Source organism: Podarcis melisellensis (assembly GCF_964234715.1).
Source record: "Podarcis melisellensis genome assembly, chromosome: 1".
Taxonomy (NCBI): domain Eukaryota; kingdom Metazoa; phylum Chordata; class Lepidosauria; order Squamata; family Lacertidae; genus Podarcis; species Podarcis melisellensis.
In genome coordinates, this window is record NC_138528.1 from 36,283,497 (window position 1) to 36,301,866 (window position 18,370).

General features: G+C 45.4%; 1 protein-coding gene across 3 annotated transcripts in view; it reads right to left on the reverse strand.

Moving 5' to 3' along the window:
* FOXG1 (forkhead box G1) overlaps window positions 1-18,370 on the reverse strand; it is a 52,492-nt gene that overhangs the window by 28,395 nt on the left and 5,727 nt on the right. The window contains exons 1-2 of one of the 3 annotated variants that reach the window (XR_014162591.1): window positions 16,490-16,826; window positions 15,900-16,139 (exon numbers count right to left, since the gene is read on the reverse strand). The exons of 1 other annotated variant lie outside the window; for it this stretch is intronic. The gene's annotated coding sequence lies outside the window, so the exon portion shown is untranslated. Of the gene's footprint in view, window positions 1-15,899; window positions 16,140-16,489; window positions 16,827-18,370 lie in introns of those variants that run through there. One more of the 3 variants, XR_014162590.1, reaches the window with a different exon arrangement.

An 18,370-nucleotide genomic window follows, 5' to 3' on the forward strand; every position in this document is an offset into this window, starting at 1 on the left:
AGTCTAGAGCACATTTCACTAGTGGGTAAAAGATGACAGAGAGTTTTCTAAATGGGAGATCTGCTGAAGTTGAAAATACAGTTTTAAAGACTTCTTTTTATACTACTGTATTTATCAGCTTATAAATGGCCAGACATTTTTGGGGTGCTCCAAATACTCCTGAAACGTGCGGAGATGATGCCCGCATCTCTTAATAGCATCCTTGAGAAGCAAATGCAAAACCCACCCCCACGCCTCTCTTTTTCTGGCTGTCAATAGCTCGTAGCCACAGGGGCTATCTTTTACTTCTGCTGTCTTCTACTTCTACTTCTTCTACTTCTGCTGCCAGAGACCGCATGCCTCTGGATGTAGTTACTGGGATTCCCAAGTGGCCAGAGGGCTGCTGCGCTCAGGTCGGCTAGCTGGTTTCCCATAGGCACCAGGCTGGCAACTGTGAGAACGGGATGCTGGACAAAGTGGGCCATTGGCAACAGGGATTTTATTCTATTCTCTCTCGTTATCTGACACTGAAAGTTAATAGCAAGCGTCCTTACTCTTTCTTTGGGCGATGCATCGGTCGTGGTCAATCCTACCCCATTCTGGAAAGAGGCTGCTGGGAGCTCGGTTGACTTGAGATTTTCCCCGCGGCAAAATGAAGGGGTAAAGTCTTGAGGTGTCTGAGAAATGTGTAGGTCACTTAAGGGGATGGACAATGCCACATATCTATATATAAGCGAGCGAGTATCCAAACCTTCCTTACACACAGTGGAGAAAGGTTTTAGCCCATCCTTATTCTCAAGATTCACTTGCAGGGAGAGTATCACGTGGGAGAGCGCTAACACTTGGTATCCCACCTGCAACCTGAAGTTAAACGCCCTCGGCTCTATCTCAGGAAGGCTCCACCTCCGACTTCCCCACCGCGTCCTCCTGCATTTATAAGACCAGTATGGAGAGTCCTGAGGAAACACCACTCACAAACGCCATTTGAGAGCCTCCCCGAAAGAGCTAAGCCCCCCTAAAGTAGCTTCCTGAAGCAAGTCCGAACTGATGGCGGAGGGGCAAGGGGCTCTGGAGCGTGAGTGCAGCACTCAGCCACTGGGTCTGAAATCAATGAGACCTACGGACTCTCCTGGAGCGTGTGTCTACCTAGTGTGGCCTGATCGTGGGCCCCTGATCGGTATGGACAGTCAGACCTTGCGGGAGAAGACCAGGTTTCAATTTCCTGGAGGGACTCTTGCACCAGGCACGATCTGTGGTGCACTGGGACAGGGCTTTGGGGGCAGATGCCCAGGGCCTCTTTCTCAGAAAGGGTGGATACAGCCTACTTCGAAGTAATACACCTTAACAATCTCAAGTGGGGACCTCCCCAAGTACAAAGTCTAAAAGCCGCTTAATTGCAGCCCTCCTTGTCTAACCTTACAAAGCGGTTCCGAGATTAAAACGGGAGAGGTGTGGAGACCTTGCATGCTGGTCCTGAAAGACAAACGCAGATCAGGATAAAATAATAGGCCTGCCTCTGGGTCCTTCGCTTTGTTTTATGACTCTAGCTCCCTTTCCAGCCGTCCTTTTTTTGCCTTTTACTCATTTGGCAATGGTGGGAGAGGACAAAGAGTCAGTGTACTGTGGTAGTTGCAGTGTTTCCCAAACAGCTGTTTTTGAACCACAACTCCCATCATTCCTAGTTAGCAAGACCAGTGTCAGGGATGGTGGAAATTGTAGTCCGAGAACAGCTGGAGACCCAAGTTTAGGAAATACTGGAGAGTACTGTATTGGGTTAGGACCTGGGAGACCAGGGTTCCAATCCCTCACTTAGCCATGAAGATCACTGGGAGACCTTGGGCATAGCCAGGATTTATGGGGGAGCAGGCTTTATATTGTGGAGAGCAGAACCGAGATATCTGCGACACAATTGTTCAGTTAGTTAAGTATTTTCATTTATTTACTTGGTTTATTGGGGCAGCTGCCTCCCGTACCTCCCTGGCTGGGCCCATGCCTTGGGACAGTCACGTGCTCTCAGCCCGACCTACACCACAGGGTTGTTGTGAGGATAAAATGAAGAGGTGGAGAACGGCGCAGGCCACCTTGAGCTCCCGGGAGAAAAGGTGGGATAGAAATACAATAGACAAACAAACTAGGAATCAGTCCCCTTTAAGACTTTCATCTGAACACTTGACGAAGCTAAGAGAGAGAAACAAAAACTCCGCCCGAAAGAAGAGGGAAAACACTTGTCTGTTTGTATGTATTCTTTTTTATTCGCTCTCAAGATCCTTCTAACAGGAGAAATCTGTGTCCGTTGTGTTTGTTGCTTTTTGCCTTTCCCGCTCTTCGGAATATTTTTTTCCCTGCCTTCTCCTGCTAAAGACATTTCTTTCGTCCCGTTTTTCCTGACGTCCCTCTGCTTTGGGCGTCATCATCAGTCTTTTTGCTCATCGACACCGTCGCTCCTTCCTCCGCGTACCTGAAAAGAGGAGAGAGGACATATCCCAATAACAGGCACCTCGCAATATTCCCTACAGCAGGCGGGTGGAACTTTTGGTCTGCCAGATGTTACTGAACTACAGCTCCCATCAGCCCTCAAAACTGGCTAATGCCCATGGATGATGGGAGTTGTAGTTCCGCAACTCCTGGAGGGGCCGAAAGTGCCGCACACGCCTACTCTGAGTCTAGTCTACTGAGCGCGCTGTTTCCTTTAAAGAAATGTGGATGCAGATCGTGGAATGAACCACAAAGGAAAGGTACGAGCCGCTTCCCGGAAATCAGTCAATAAATTTCCAAGTAGAGACCGAGAAACAGAATATATGGAGATCCAAAGGGAAGGCGGCAGAAATGCACCCAATACTTTGGGGATGGGCACACCTAACAAGTCAACTGGTGTTCAATAAGCGGCGCTCAGAACAGATTTCAATCGCTCGCGGGTGTTTAAGCACTCACAGCGAAAAGAGAGCTCTAAGTTTAAGTCGCCATCCTAAAGTGTGGTGGGGAGGGGATGCAAACTCCTGGAAGAGCGCTTCCACGTAACCCTGCAAGCACCTTTGCAGGCGCATGTGCGAACGTCCTCGCTAGGTTTTAGAAAGCCCCGGGCTTTTTACGGGAGCTTTCACACCCGACACAAAAGTCCATTTGGTTGTTCTTCCACTCAAATCTATTTTTGCCTCACTAGTGTGAATTGTGTTAACGTAGGTTAAGGAAGCAATAGAACCGTTTTAAAAACCGCTCTGAGTGGCTACGGTGGGGGCTTACGTTTGGTTTACAGACCAATTTAAGGTAAAACGGATTTAAGACTCAGACATGGACGTGTCCATTGTGTCACAGGTGCGACTGATAAAGTCGGAAACAGATATTTGTCACCAGGTACACAAGAGGTGGGAACACTGGCCAATCCTGGCAGGCTCCCCTGGAATTGACATGCACATTGGCCAATGATGTAACTGGTGAGATTATTTATTACAAATACCTCAAAGCGGCTTACAAAAGATTCTCGCACTCAAACATCACATTCAAGTCTAGTATCGGGAACAAAAATAAACACGTTGCGAGGACACTTTACAAAAACAACAACTTGCGTACATACAGTGCACTGAGTGTACCGGTAAACTACAATCCGAGATAATGTTCCGAATGTTTTAATGAGAAATAAAGTTGTAAAAAAAAAAACAAAAAGCACAGGGGTTTTTTAGAATTGAAAATATATGCTGGCCATTTCAGAGTTTATACTGAAAACCGGGATTGGTGAATATTATTATTTAAAATATTTTCAGAAGGCTCAGCCATGATTCTTGCTACCTCTTCCGCTCATGAAAACAGTATAAAATTTCACCAAGTTCACTGAGATTGGCCCACCTTTACCTGGAAGCCCTGACCAACGAATACTAGTACAAATATGTCTCACAACGTTCCCCAAAGATGCTCAGGTTAGGACTTTGGCGAGCCTCCGAGTGGGAGTTTATAAGATGAATTCAGGCCTCCCCGTTGAATTCCACAGAATTTATTTCTGAGCGGACATACATAGCATTGTTCCGCAAGCAGCACTTTTCGGAAACAGAATCAGACTAGCAAACATTGGCTGATACCGGAACTCATTTTCCAAATGGTCCTCCTATTCTTTTCCAGTCCTACTTGAAGAATATTTCCCGGTGCGTATTAAAAGCTTTCTGAAGCATCCCTTCTAAAAGTGCCCTCACCTAACCCATTGGACGCTTTTCATCCCATTCAAAGCAAAGGCTAAAAAAGAAAAGAAAAAGACCAATCTCCTCAAAAGAAAGTCCCACCGGAGTTCAATGGGGCTTGTTCCCAGTTAAATTCGAGGAGGATGGCAACCTTAAGCATTATTTGGGAAAATGGGAATGACACTTTCGAAAGAGGCGCTCTTATTCTCACGTGTTGAACGACTCTCTCTCTCTCTCTCTCTCTCTCTCTCTCTCTCTCTCTCACACACACACACACACACACACACACACACACACACACACACATATGTATATGGAGAGAGAGCCAGTCAGATCGGCCGTCCCGTGCGGTGGAACATTTTAAGCTAATGATTATGGGAATCTATTACCCATCAACCACTTTAGACCGAATGAACTGATTTCAAGCCCGGCGAAGGCGCAGTTGACTTCAGTGCAACTCGAATCGCTCTAAAGGTCTCCTTCAGCCAAGTTTTGAATCCTGCTGCCCGTCCCACTTACGTCAAGAGGCTAAATACCGAAGAGCTAAGAAGGATCCGAGCCTCTGGGGTCTTTTTTGGTGTTTGCAGGAAAGAGGGGAGGGAGGGAGCGGGGTGAGGGAGACGTTGATGCTTTTGTTGTCAAGGGGCAAAGAGCTTATGTTCTTAACCTCTGAGGTTTTACACTCTTCTGCCGATTTGGACATTCCTTTAAGCACCGCCGTGCCTCAGATGTGTCTCAAAGGCCCCACGGGCTAATCTCCCACCTCCAACGCAGCTCCGTTTCCCGGCGTTTTCAGCGGACCACGTTGAAGTTACACCTACAATTTTCACCCTCTTCGCTTTTTGCTTTTTTATTTTAGACGGGGGTTTCGCGGGGGACTATCCATTAAAGACCCCAAAATAGCGCGGACACAACTTCTGCTCTTTTTTCTTTAAAACAAAAACCTTTGCGGAAAGGAGAGGCTGTATCCAGTATCCTTGCCGAGACACGGGTCCAAGAGACCCTCACCCTCACAACCTCTTGCCTCAGAAGAAAGCACCGAGCTGGTACATCCGGCGAATGTTGCGGACTGAGATGCGGGTTTGCTGGCCCGTTACAGAACACGCATTTAGACGAGCTGAATTTAGACGGTTGCGATAACGGGATACAGGGGTGCCAACCCGAATAAAATATTGGGGGGGGCAAGTAAGCCCCACCCCGCATAATCGATCACAAGACACGGCGCAAGCACGCCATTTGAATGGCACGCCATTTGAATGGCCGTAGCCCCCTCAAACATTTTATTGGGGGAGGGGCGAAGGGACCTCGGCCTCTAGGAGTTGGCTCCTATGCTGGGATTGCAACTCTCACGTGCGAATCAGAGGACCGCCGAGTTCAGCCCAGGCGTACTTTCGTTTAATGATGTGAAGCATTGACTTCTGGGGCAATTTTTGGAGGAACTCCTCGGGGCATTAGAGGTGTTCGGGTTTTAAACATTTTTTAACATGGACTTAAGCTGGGACAAGATCCCCGCTTCCTGAAACATTAAAAAACAAAACAACGGATCGCAGACAGACTCCTTTGTGATGAGGTAGAGTCATAATCGCGTATGGAAACAGGGAAGATGGTTACCCGCGTTGCCTTCCTTTCCTTAAATGGAAACAGGGAAGAGAGGGAGGGGAGGGGGATCCAGACGCAATCTTGGAGTATTTACACTGTTCTATTAGGAAGCCGGGGCCCAGCCAGCACCCCTGTGGGGGGAAGTTCTCTTGAAATCCATAGGAGCTCAGTGGAAAGGCGCGCTATTGTTGCGAGAGGGAGGAAGGCAAAACAAAACAGAAATCTCGAGGGGGCTGCTGTTTGTTTGTTTAGGCGTTTCATGAGAGCAGCAGACAGGAATCAACTTTGGTTTTCCGGCGCACCAAACGACCTGCTTTCCCAATCGTAGACCCTAAGGCAAAATGCTGGCAGTGAAATAAAATTAATGCCCCTTTGAGAATTACGAACCTGGAGAATACTGAGGTTGAAATCCTATACCCCGTTACTTGGAAGTAAGCCCCATTGAATCATTATCATTATCCAGGGAGAGACTCGGATCCAAGGACTGCTCATCCTAGTGTGGATTTAGGGATCTATGCTGAATCCAGCAGTGGCTTTCTCTCCTCCACGGCCCTCCTGCATACCTTTCAGCCTTACAGAGCAATCCCATGCACGTTTATTTAGAAGTAAGTCCCATTGAGGTCAATGGGGCTTATTCACAGGGAAGTGGATAGCTGCTTGCGATTTAGGCGGCTACCTAATAAACAGTCGCTCTTTGAGCGTTGCTTCTTTCCTTCCATGATAATCTCCTTAGGCTGACACTTGGGAGTTCTGGAAGTTCTTGGGGGCGTGAAAATTGGAGGGATCCAGTTGTGCAGGATTTGTTCCCTCCTGCACCGTTCTGTAAGCAGCTCACGTATTGCCCACCCAGGTCTAAGTATATGGGTCCCGTTCCAGATAGTCTTGCGCGTCAGATTCAAATCTGAAACCCATGAGACTTCTGAAATTAGTCCCATTGGTGCATCCATCCCGCCACCCCCTCCATGCATGGGTCTTTAAAATTATTTTCTCTATAGCCAGTAACCACTCCCTCTGTCCCCCCAAAAGAAAAAAATCCACTTCAAACGGATTTATCTATTTTTTGTAATCTTAACTCGCCCTTTTCAAGGAAACTCGGGGGGGCGTGCATAGTCTTCCCCATTTTTTTCCCGTTTAGACCGAAAGATGTCGATTGGTCTTCGATCGTGCAAAGATTCAGGGCTTAGGTCCGGTTCGAACTCAAGGCCGCCTGGTCTAGCAACCATAGGAACCAACTCCTAGGGGCCGTGGAGGCTTGGCTCCGCAATAAAATATTTGAGGGGACTGGACCCCCGCGACGTTGAGGGGCATTGCCATGGGCGTAGCCAAGAGGGGACAAGGGGCAGCTGCCCCTCCATCAAGTAAAACAATAGAAATATTTAACTAATCTGACCAATCTGCCCCCCCCCAACAAAAACCTATGGGCATTGCCATTCAAATAGTGTGTGTGACCATGTCATGTGATCTATTATGCTGGGCGGGGCTTACCTGCCCTCCCCACCCCCCATATTTCATTCAAGTTGGCACCCCTGCTAGCAACACTCTGGAAACTACCATGCTGGAATCATGCCCCAATTTGTTTCTATGAGACTTCAGTGCGCGCTCCTGAGCCGGATTCTTAACCTTATTGTGGATGCGGCTGCTGCCGATTTCATTGGTGTTTTGGCGTTTTGCAGAAGGCTTGGTTCACTACCTCGCCTCGCACACCCCGTACACGGAAGAAATGGAATAACGGCAACTTTGGGATCAGAGGCCGTTTCTTTCCCACCCTGAATTGTATTCTTGGACGTAAGTGCCATTGAAATCAATGGTACTTACTTCTGAGAAGACCTGCTTGGAACTGCATGCTAGGAAAGCATTGTTACTCCCCTCCCCCATCATGTTTCAGCCCATTTCTAGACTTGCATCCGGCTGTTTTGATACGTGGCGGGGAGGGGGAGGGCCTCCATCTATTTTCTTTACCTACTACAAAGCCTCACGTGATGCATTACAGGCCTCTTCCCAGCGAGTAAGAAGTGTCGTATCCGTCAGATGCTCGATGCCAACAGGAAATAGCTCTGGAATCAGAAGAAATCGAAGGACAACGCCTGATTCCCAAGCCATCTCCTTAAACACCTTTCAAGTTCTATTTTCTTTCAGTTGTGTTGTGGGCACACATTTTCTTCGTTGGGAAGAAAATGGTCTTTCTGACTGGCGCCTTCCATGCGCAGCGCACGAGAAATGGGACTCGATGCAACTTTGGATCGGGACGAAAACGAAGCACGCAGGCGCTACAGAGATCCATGGGAACTCGAGCTTTAAGGTGTCCCTCATTAACATTTAAAAAAAAAGATGGGAGGCGGATTACGCCATACTGTTTTGTGTGAAAATACAGACAACTATTTCCAAAATGACTTTACTTACACAGGGCAACACCATTCCTATATATTCAAAAGGGAGTCCCCCGTTCAGCTACATTTCATTACTATGTAAAGAAGCAGCCTGACAGAGGAATACTGGAAGTGTCTACTCAGAAGTAAGTCCCGTTGAGTCCAATGGGCCTTACTCCCAGGAAAGTGGCTAACGGATTGCAAACAAGCGCTTTGGGGAACACTGAGTCTGTGCTTTAGAATATTGCATGAACGTATTAAAAAAACAAGTCGACATATTTACGCATCCTAGCTCTAATTATTTCAGTGAAACTTACTTTCAATGATGTTTGTATTCCACGTAAATCTGTTTAAGATAAGGCTTCGGGTATTAAAAAAAACCCCTTCCACCTCGATTTCAAACACATTTACATTTGGTGGGGAGTTAGTGTCCATAAAATTAATAGCACTTTCTTCCAACAAAATGTGTTCAGGGTCCACACCCTAAGAGGAGGAAACCCATTAAAAAATACTTAAGATACCTGTTTGGCTTGCAACTGATGCTTTTTTGGTCTTCAGTAACGTTCAAGAAGATCACACTTGCGCTCGGAAAATATTGTTATTTTTCTTTAATGGGGAAAATTTGGACTCCCGCGAGTTAGATCTGTGGTTTTTAGGGCTAGGATGAAAATTGGACTGACACCACTTTGCACTTTAACAATCGGATTTCGTCAGGGTACAAGTTGTTTGTTTAACCCGACAGCTCCGTGCACCCCGTCGCACGCTTTACACACTCATTAAAACGATTATTCACGACCTGTCGAGTGTTTTCTAGTTCATTCACAGGAAAGACTTAGCGCCGTAGGATCCAAGCATAGACCGTCCTCAAATCTGCGTCTGGTGCGCTGGTATCTAGCTTCTACAACTTGTAAAAGAACGGATGTTCTAATAACAACAATAACTATAATAATATTTCTGACACCTCAGTCCTAAACGCAGTTTATTTGGAAGTAAGATCCACAGGTTCCTTCCAAGAAACTGAAGTGCAGAGTTCACAGGCTTAACGTGAGACCAGGGGGAAATGATCCTTAACTCATTAGACTCTCAAAGTTGCATTCAAAAACAAGGGAATAACTTGCCAGGTAAATGTTTTAGGATCGGGTGTCTAGCTCTCTGATGCCAAATAAATCCGCAGGCCAGTGCTGACGCGGTTTACTCGGAAGTAAGGCACATGGATGTCAGTGGGGTTTAACCTCAAAATGCCGTTGTTTGGGATTTCTTGGAAATCTGCCCCAGTGGCTCCAACAGAACTGACCTACGGACAAACAGTACCTTTTAAAGATAGCTTTTGACAGCTCGGCAGGATCATAAACAAACGGCCCGGAATGACTCTATTTTCCAACAGTTGAGTTGGAGAGGCTGAAGTAGAAAAATGAGGAGGGAATTCCTAGGGTAAATAAATAAATGCACCGGTCAACCGGCATTTCTATTCTACAGGAATTTTATCTGAAGCGGGGGCTAGACTCCGCTCTTCCCCCCCCCCAAAAAAAATGGACGAATGAGAATTTATGAAGAAAGCAATCTTGATTTTAGAAAGTCAGAATTTCCTCTCAATTGGGCAGAAAACTCAACAACCAGAAAAGTTGCCCCACTAATCAGTTGCAGCCAAAACTGCAAAGAATCTTGCCGGCAGCCTTCAAAACTTCACCAATTTATTGCGGCATAATAAATTTTAAGGTGCCTGCAAGACTCATCACACTTCTAGATCATTGAGAGTAGGATTGGGATGGTCGGCCTGCTAATGAAGGATTCGGGGGTTTTAACGGACGAACTTCATACAAAAGCGCTTCCAACGATTCTCAAAAACCCGGGGGAGTTTATAATTCTGGCCAAATGTGTCCTTTCACCTTCGTGGTTTAGCAGGGACAGGTCACATATCGCCCGTCACAGTGAGATAGAATATTGTGGTTTCAATTAAGAAAGGCAGATCGCCGGTAAGGCCGCTATCCTGACGCCCATTTACACAAACCAGCGGAAATGAAACGAATCCGCGGTGCGGTGCTACTATAGAGAATCATGCGTTTCCGAAAGGTTCTTGCTGGCTAAAGCTTTTGGAAACCTTCGGGAGGGAGCGCTGAGAGGGATTTTATAAGGAACAAACGCGCAGTCAGATTCCGAGCCCAGTTAAAATTCGGGTTGCAGGACGGAAATTTGAGCCACTGCTGTTCAGGAAGCGCTGGGCTCAAATCCCTTCCAACCAACCTCTGATATTATGTGTAATATCTCCCTATGTAATATCTCCCGCTCTCACTCTTTCTTTCGTGTGTGTGTGTGAGAGAGAGAGTGAGTGAGTGAGAGAGAGAGATAAGGTGTGTGTGTGTATGCATTATTTCTCAAAGTTTTCAAACTTTTCGCAACATAAAGTATATTATTATAATATAAAGAAAACGGAGAGCAAAAACGCGAAATCTAAACGATTTCTTAATTTATTGCAACGTGAAGAGAGCATGTATGCGTTGATTGTTAGATATATAATAATCCACAATCAGGTGCGCTGTTAAGAAGGACTCTTCCTAGCCTGCATCCCTTCCGCCTTTTGCTCAGCACCAAGCCGCTAAGATAAGATCAAGGCAAAAGAAAAAAGAAAAGAAGACCGAAAATCTGTACATAAATACTTAAAAACCGGGCGCAAATAAACACACCAATCGATAGCAAAGTAGCCAGCGCTTGTTCTATTGATGGGGACACAATCGATCCCACCCCCCTCTTCCTGCCAACCAAGACTCCGAACTACGCTGTAGGTAATTATTAGGATTTGAAAGCCACGGATTTTAATCAGCGAAAAATAAAATAATTTAAATGCTTCCATTTTAACCTGGATGGAATTTTCTTCTATTAGAAGAGGGAAAACGCCCGCCGTGGGAGTGTGGGTTTAGTTTTATTGCCACCACTCCCAATTGCAAAACTTTTACAGTAGTAAAACAAATGGGGAGTATTTTTTTTTCCAACACGACGGCGAAAAAAATGCATCTTGGAAGAAACATCAGCCTTAATAACACTGTTTCTTCCTCTCTGTCTCACTCTGTCTCACTCTCTCTCACTCTCTTTAAAATGTAAACATTGGAATTGGGTGATAGCTTCTTGAAATGGACACCAACCTTGCAGTAAACTCGCTTCCTTATAATTATCATACAAATCCTCGCTGCCCCCACGTTTTTAGATATATTGAGCCTAAGGATGCCAAAAGGAGAAGAAATTCTCTTCTAGTATGTATATACATTTTCCCTCTCTCCCAAAAGAACATTTAGGGGCCTTTATCGTGGTTCCCACCCTCACCCACTTTAAACAAGATTATCGCAGCCTCTTGTGGAATGCAAAACTCTTTCATTATATAGAGCTGCGATTTTTCAAAAGAAACAACACCCATATAAATAAGTACGTTCCCCCCTCGTTGCTTCTTATACTGCCTGTCTGAAAACCTTAGTGATTTCTGAAGGGTTCTCTCGGACTGTGACCCTCCTCCTCTCCCCTCGCCCTGCACGCCACTCTCCCATCCCATATGATCAATCCAGCAATCTGAAATTATTTCTGCTCGATCAACCCTGAGAAGGGAAAGTGACTCCTCAAAGAAAGTCAGAAGTATAACCCTCCTTTCCCTCTGCCTACCTCTTGAGATTATAAGGGAAGCTCGAGAACCTCGAAAGTATCTGAACTAATCTATTTTTAAAACAACAACAACACTGAAATCCTAATTCGCAAAAAACTGAGAGAAATCGAGATTTCTACCAAGAACAGATCCGAAACGTTCAAGCGCTTCCCACGAGGTTGGGAGAAGATGGGCCCTTCTCCCACACGTGTGCGCGCCCCACAGGCCCGCCTGCTTCCTTCTTCGCGCCGACCAAAATCGCCCTTGGCTTCAAGGAGTCAGCTTAGGTTGGCTAGAATCATATGGGTCAACCTGAGATGGTTCTCAGATCTGGCATAACAGAATAATATAGAAAATGCTTTTTGGCGTTTAACTCGTGGCTTTCTGTAGCCTACATAATATATATGAAGATAAAGCAAAGAGCATAAAACTTTTAAATCCTCATGCACCGCCATCTTTAAACGTCTGAATGAAAGCCAACTAAGGTCAGTTTGACTCATGCCCAAGTCATCGGAAGGATCCGCAGAAAGTTAAGCAAGTTAAGGAAGTGATCCCAACTCCCTCTGAAATAAAGTGGACTTTTTTTAAAAAAAAAGTTAACTTTGGCCTGGTGGTGCCCATGGCTTGCAACTGAAAGAAACTCGTTTATTGAGACTTCCTTCCAAGGAAATATGTTCCAAACTGGGGTGGAATGCCAATTAAAAACCAGATTCGAGACAATCGAGAAACGCATCTAAGAGCTGTGGTAGAAATGTGCCTTATTTGAACACGTCCAGAAAACTACCGCTCTCTCTCTCTCGATATATATATATATATATATATATATATATATATATATATATATATATATATATATATGGAGGCAATCTTCTCCCATAATATTTGCAAATAGGTTACTAGTGGTGATCGGTGCTTTGGAAAGCAGCTTAAACTAAAATTAGGGGATGTGAATTGATTTGCACCGTGCGATAAATTACAGTAACTTTTTTTAAAAAAAATTCTCATTATTGCTTTCCCTCCCCGCCTCTGGTTGGTTGCTCTTTGCTCCCCACCGGAAGGTGGTGGCGGCGGCGGCTGAGTTTGTGTAACCTGTTCTCACGTTGTTGTCATGGAAACGCCACACAAACCTCCCACAAAGCTTTAGATCGCCTTTGCTGTGGGAGGGCACAGAGGCCCAAACTGTCTTACAGGGTGATCCGCGGTGAAGCCGAAGTGGTTGGGGATAAACAAAAACAGCATCAACAAGCGGCGGCGGCGGCGACAGTAGCAGGGTACCGGGCTTGCTTAGATGCCGGTGCTTCTCAGTGTAAGAGCTTCTGTGCGCTGCTGTCGACGTGCCCGATGGTGGTTTGCCACGAAGTGTCGCGCCTGAGCTCAGTGACACCGACACTGTACCTTTAAGGCACATCTGAAGCACGTCCTTGCCCTCGGAGAATCCTGGGAACTGTAGTTCCCCTCTCACAGACTTACAGTTCCCGACAACCTTCAAGAAACTACAGTGCCCAGAATTCTTTGAGGGAGAAAGGTGCTTCGAATGTGCTTTAAAAGTATAGCAAGTAGGCAAGACTGTCAATTGAAGGTGAGAGGTGAATCTCCCCAGCTCTTGGCTTCAGTACATTCGGGTGGGGGAAGAGATTTCCATGGGCTTTAATGTTCTTTCCTTCCACACCATAAGCTATGGAGCCTGGGGCCGGGACAGATGGCCTGAATTAGATTCCCCTTTGCAGTAATGACAAGGGAGGAAAGAATTTTTAAATTTACCACTAGAAGAGTAGCACTGAGAGATCCGAATCAGTGTCTATCTTTCTATCTATCTATCCAGCCAGCCACCCACCCATGCACTCACACACACAGAAGGTGAAGTTTATGTATCTATATGGCAGTCAAATTTTCTAGGCACCTGAAATTCGAACATGTGTGCCAGAGGAGGGAACACTGAGCTCTTGGTTTCTTGCGCTTGGCAAGAGCGCCCTCGCCCTGCAGTTTAAAGAACAGCAGAGGCATAAATCCTATTGCATAAACACACTTAATAAACCTTAACGTTGCCCATATGCCCACATTCCACGCGTTCCTCAAACCAGAGCAACCTCCCTAAACTTAGGGACTATTTCTGTCAATCAGCTGCAAGCAAGCATTGCACGACAGAGGCGGAAGGTGAAACAGTGCCGTATCCATGGAGAAAAAATAAGTAACCAAAGCAGCATTTCAGACTTTCTTTCTTTCTTAGTCGCTTCAAAATCTAAATTGACCCATTTATCCCATAGGCAGGTTTCTTAAAAACTGTCACCGGTAGATCCATTCTCTCTCCTGACTACTAATTTCATTGTATATAAATTGCCTTTGGAGGGAGGGAGAATGAACTTCAGCCTCTTTCCATTTCCTGCAAGGGGAGATAAACCTCTCAGTACTTCATTACCGTTGGCTCTGATTGCGTTCAGCAGGTGTTTTTATCTTCCCTGCGTTTGGGTAACTCAAATTGGTGTATTAACAATTAATTATTTTCTTGAGATTACAAATTACAGGAACAGGGGAATTAGGGGGGAAAGATAATTTACAGTGTGGCGCACGCTGCATTGTTCTTCTGTTCCCCCTTCCCAGCGGGTCAACTTTAACCATTAAGAAGATTTAAAAAGAAAAGAAAAACGCTCCCCCCCCCCAAAAAAGCCAGCACTGAACATAACAGTCCAGCATAGACGCATCACATCACTATTTTAAAAAAGATAAAACCTGGGAGGGGATCAAAAGTTAAGTGGATTTCACGATCCACACCCAGTTAAGGCTGAAATGTTGTACCAATTTATGTGGGAGTATGCCTCACTGAACGAAATGTAGTCAAATACAGATATCTCGCCCACTGCAATTCTTTAACATGGAAGCTTGAAATCTCCATCATGTCTAGCGGGACTTACGCCCAGGAAAGTGTGCGTAAGATTTCAGCCTTAGGCCCATTCCTAAACGGATCCTGTTCTCAAATAAGCATGCGTAGGAAAACTGTGTCTCAAGCGTTCCTTCGTTCCTTCCAGTACGAGAGACACAGAAGTCTCATATCTGTCTCTAGGAGTTAAATACACAATACTTGGAATGGCAGCCTTTACTGGACGTTCACTCCATCGACTTATGAGGGTCTACTTCAAAGAAAATATGGGCCGCGCGATCCAGCTAAAATTAAGCTTAAAGCTCAGTGATTTCGCTTGGGAAAGAATTGAAAACACGCGAACGAGTCTCCCGAACCGACAGCCAAACGATTTCGGGATGCTTCACTTGGGCTGGATTGGGCTCGTGTGGAAGACTGAAAAGTTTCTAGCACAAATAAGTCCTGAAACTGCATGGAAGCACTTAAAGAGGAGCACGCCGAAATCTGACACCAGAGCCGTTTCAAAAGTTTATCTTGTAGTACTCCAGTTAATTTCTCATCTCAGTACAATATCCAGGAATAATAATCCCTTTCTTATATTTTTTTTTCAACCCTTACATAAATCGCTTTTCCTTTCTGTTGCTGGCGACACTTTTTTTTAATCTTAAATATGAAATAGGGAGCCACTGGACAATTCTGAGCACGCTTCCTAAGGAGAGCGACTGATGTAGTTCAATTTATTTATGAGTTAATCTGCATAGGATTGCACTGATAGTAAAGCGTTTTGCATAATGAAAGCGGTGCAGACAAGCGGTCTTGAGAAAACCTCATTAAAATAATAAAAATAAAATTATCTGCATAGATAGATACACACAGATATATATATATATACAGAGAGCGAGAAAGAGAGAGAGACCACAGGCGCTTTCAAACCAAATGTAGGAACTTAATATCTCATTGTTTTCAATGGGAGGCGGAAGCATTCATGCTGGAGCGATCAATGGGCCTTAAAGGGTTCTTAAGTTTGGCTGGGTCCTATCCATATGTATTTAGGAAACCCACAATTATTTAGGCACATGTGACACCTGAGCACGGTAGCGCATTAAAATTAAAGCAAAAAGGTGGGGGGCGGGGAGATAGAAATTGCAAAAAAACTCTTTTAAAAAAAACCCTTCTCTTTCTAAATCGTGAATCTGTGTTTAGACAAATGAATGAAAGAAAGAGAAACTGGCAATTAAAACAACAAGCAACCCCAAAAGAAATATAAACAGCGCTCTGTGAAGTTTAGGAGAGAGCAAAGGTGCACTCACCAGTTCGAAAAGGGCCGAAGGAAGAAGGCGGCGGCGGCGGCGACCAAGCAGGTCGGATTCCTTGGGCTCCTTCTTCCTTTCCGCCGCAGGTAATTCTTCCCACCCGCTTCAAAAGGCAAACAAAGGCTCTCTCAGCGGCGCAATCGTCTTGGCTTTTCGTCACCTTGGCTCTTTGTCGCTCGAATCTCCCCCTTTGAAAAGCAGGCAAAGTCTTCCTTCTCCTCGCCAGTTGTCAAAGGTCTACAGTGTTTCAATGGAAGAAAGCAGGATACATTTTACCCAGGTCATGACTCTTAAAATAACAAATAAATAAAACCGAAGAAGAACGAATAGAGAAGGGGGGGTTGCTATTGTGGGGGATTGTGCGGTGTAGAAAAGACGATCCAATTCTTGGCCCGATCCAATTCTTGGCCCATTTACAGATCGAAATGAAGGTAGATAGGGAGGGAGAATTCATAATATTTGATTTATTTATTTTTCCCGGGTGAAGGCCGAAGAATGAATATAGACAGAAGCTTTCCCATCTCTCTTCTCCTGAACCCCTCACCCCCCTTAGGGAGAAGGCGGAATGGGGGCTGGCTGGCTTGAACTTCACCTACCCTGCTGCTGCTGCTACTGCTGCCAGGATGGCTCGCTGAGATCCTTCGTCCAGCTGTTTTCCTTCCCAGAAAGTCCGGTCCTTCTGCCGTGGAGTCGAGAGGGCAGGTTCTCCGCTGAGAGGTAGGAAATCGCAGCAACTCCGCCCTCTGGGCACGATCACCCAAAGCCAGCCAAAAGAGCCACAGCCAGCCAACCCTAAAAAAACACCCTCTAATGATCTTCACCTTCACCTCTGGCTAACCCAAGAGCTCCGCCACTTTTTTTGACGCAGGGATCCCACCGCAGAGGCCTCCAGCACTAGACCCTCTTCCCCACCCCTATAACCACCACCACCTGAACCGAACGGGCCTCTGGCTGGAGAACATCTCGCTGGATCTTCCATGGCTTCCTCACCAAGTCGCCTTCACCATACGAGGACATCACAGCCTCCAATCTAGAGGAGCTGAGCTTAAGGCACGGGAAGCTGCCCCAGGAGCCACTGCAGAAATATACAGCGGGGGGAATGCCTTCATTCACATGCAAATAGATCCACGAATATGAGAAGTTCATCATTTTAGAAAAAATGAAGGGAAGGGAAGGGGAATCCTAGTTATATTCCCGTCCTGGCGCAAACGACAGGGCTGGTGTGACATAGCGAGGAATTTTCTGTCCTAAACTTCCTCCCTACTCAGATAGCTCCAGTGTAAACGCCAGGTGAGTTCTGTTTGACAAAGGAGTGGATTAAAGTTACCGAAGCTCAGTATTAACAAAAAAAAAAAGAGGGAGGAGGAAAGGGGGCATCTGAAGGTCAATTTCGGCAATTACAATCCCATAAAGGTTGAACAAGAGCACAGATTCTCAGACTAAAACAAAATGGGAGGGTTCCTCGAAAATCTATATCAATCTCTCATGGACAGCTTTGAGCTCCACCGTGTTTGATGCAGACAGTGCGATGCGATCAGCCCCAGGAAAAGCGTGTTGCCTGAGTCCCAAGGCCTCGGAGCGCCGCTCTCCGGCACCCTTCTTTCTCTAGGGCCAAATCAGATCTCTTTCTGACAGGCCAAGCCTAATGTTTTATTATGATTATTTTGATAGTGAGAAGAGAGCCTCTCTGTTTTCGGTGCCAAATTCTCCGCAAGTAAAAATGTCCGTAAAAGAACTTTCTAGGGAGAATTTTGGGTATGAACGGCATTTGACATATTATTATTATTATTATTATTATTATTATTATTATTATTATTATTATTATGCCGCCCATCTGACTGGGTTACCCCAGCCACTCTGGGCGGATTCCAATAAATTAAGTATGTCCGTGGAATGCATTGTTACTGAGTTCTTTTACGATCCAATATTTCCTTTATAGGCCGGCGTATTTGTTACCACCCCTAGTTCCCTTTCAGAGTTTAAACAGTCCCAAAATTTAAACCAAAGAACCACGGACGAATAAATGTTTTTTTTTAATTAAAAAAAACCCTAAACATACAGCTGGGGTAAAAAAAAGTGTATTTTCTACCAACATGCCTTGAAGGATATAGAAACGCTAAATTTAAAAGTTGCCTAGAGCGCCAGGATATTATCACTGGGTGATATCCCACGTTAGCTATACTCAATGTAACTTAAGTCGGTTGATTTCAGTGGGTCTACTCTAAGTATGACTTTGTTGGATATCTATTATTATTATTACTATTATTATTCGGACATGATGATGGAGTGATAGTAATCAATCCGTCAGGATTTCACAAGTGAAAACTTTAAGGAAGTAATGTCCAGACCTTGAAGTGGTGACCATCAAGCATTCAGTTCCTTGGCAAACCAGGAGAAGTGCATGAGAAAGCAAAATGGTGTGGCCCATCTGCTGAGAGATAGAAGTAAATGAAATGAAAAGTTGAGGG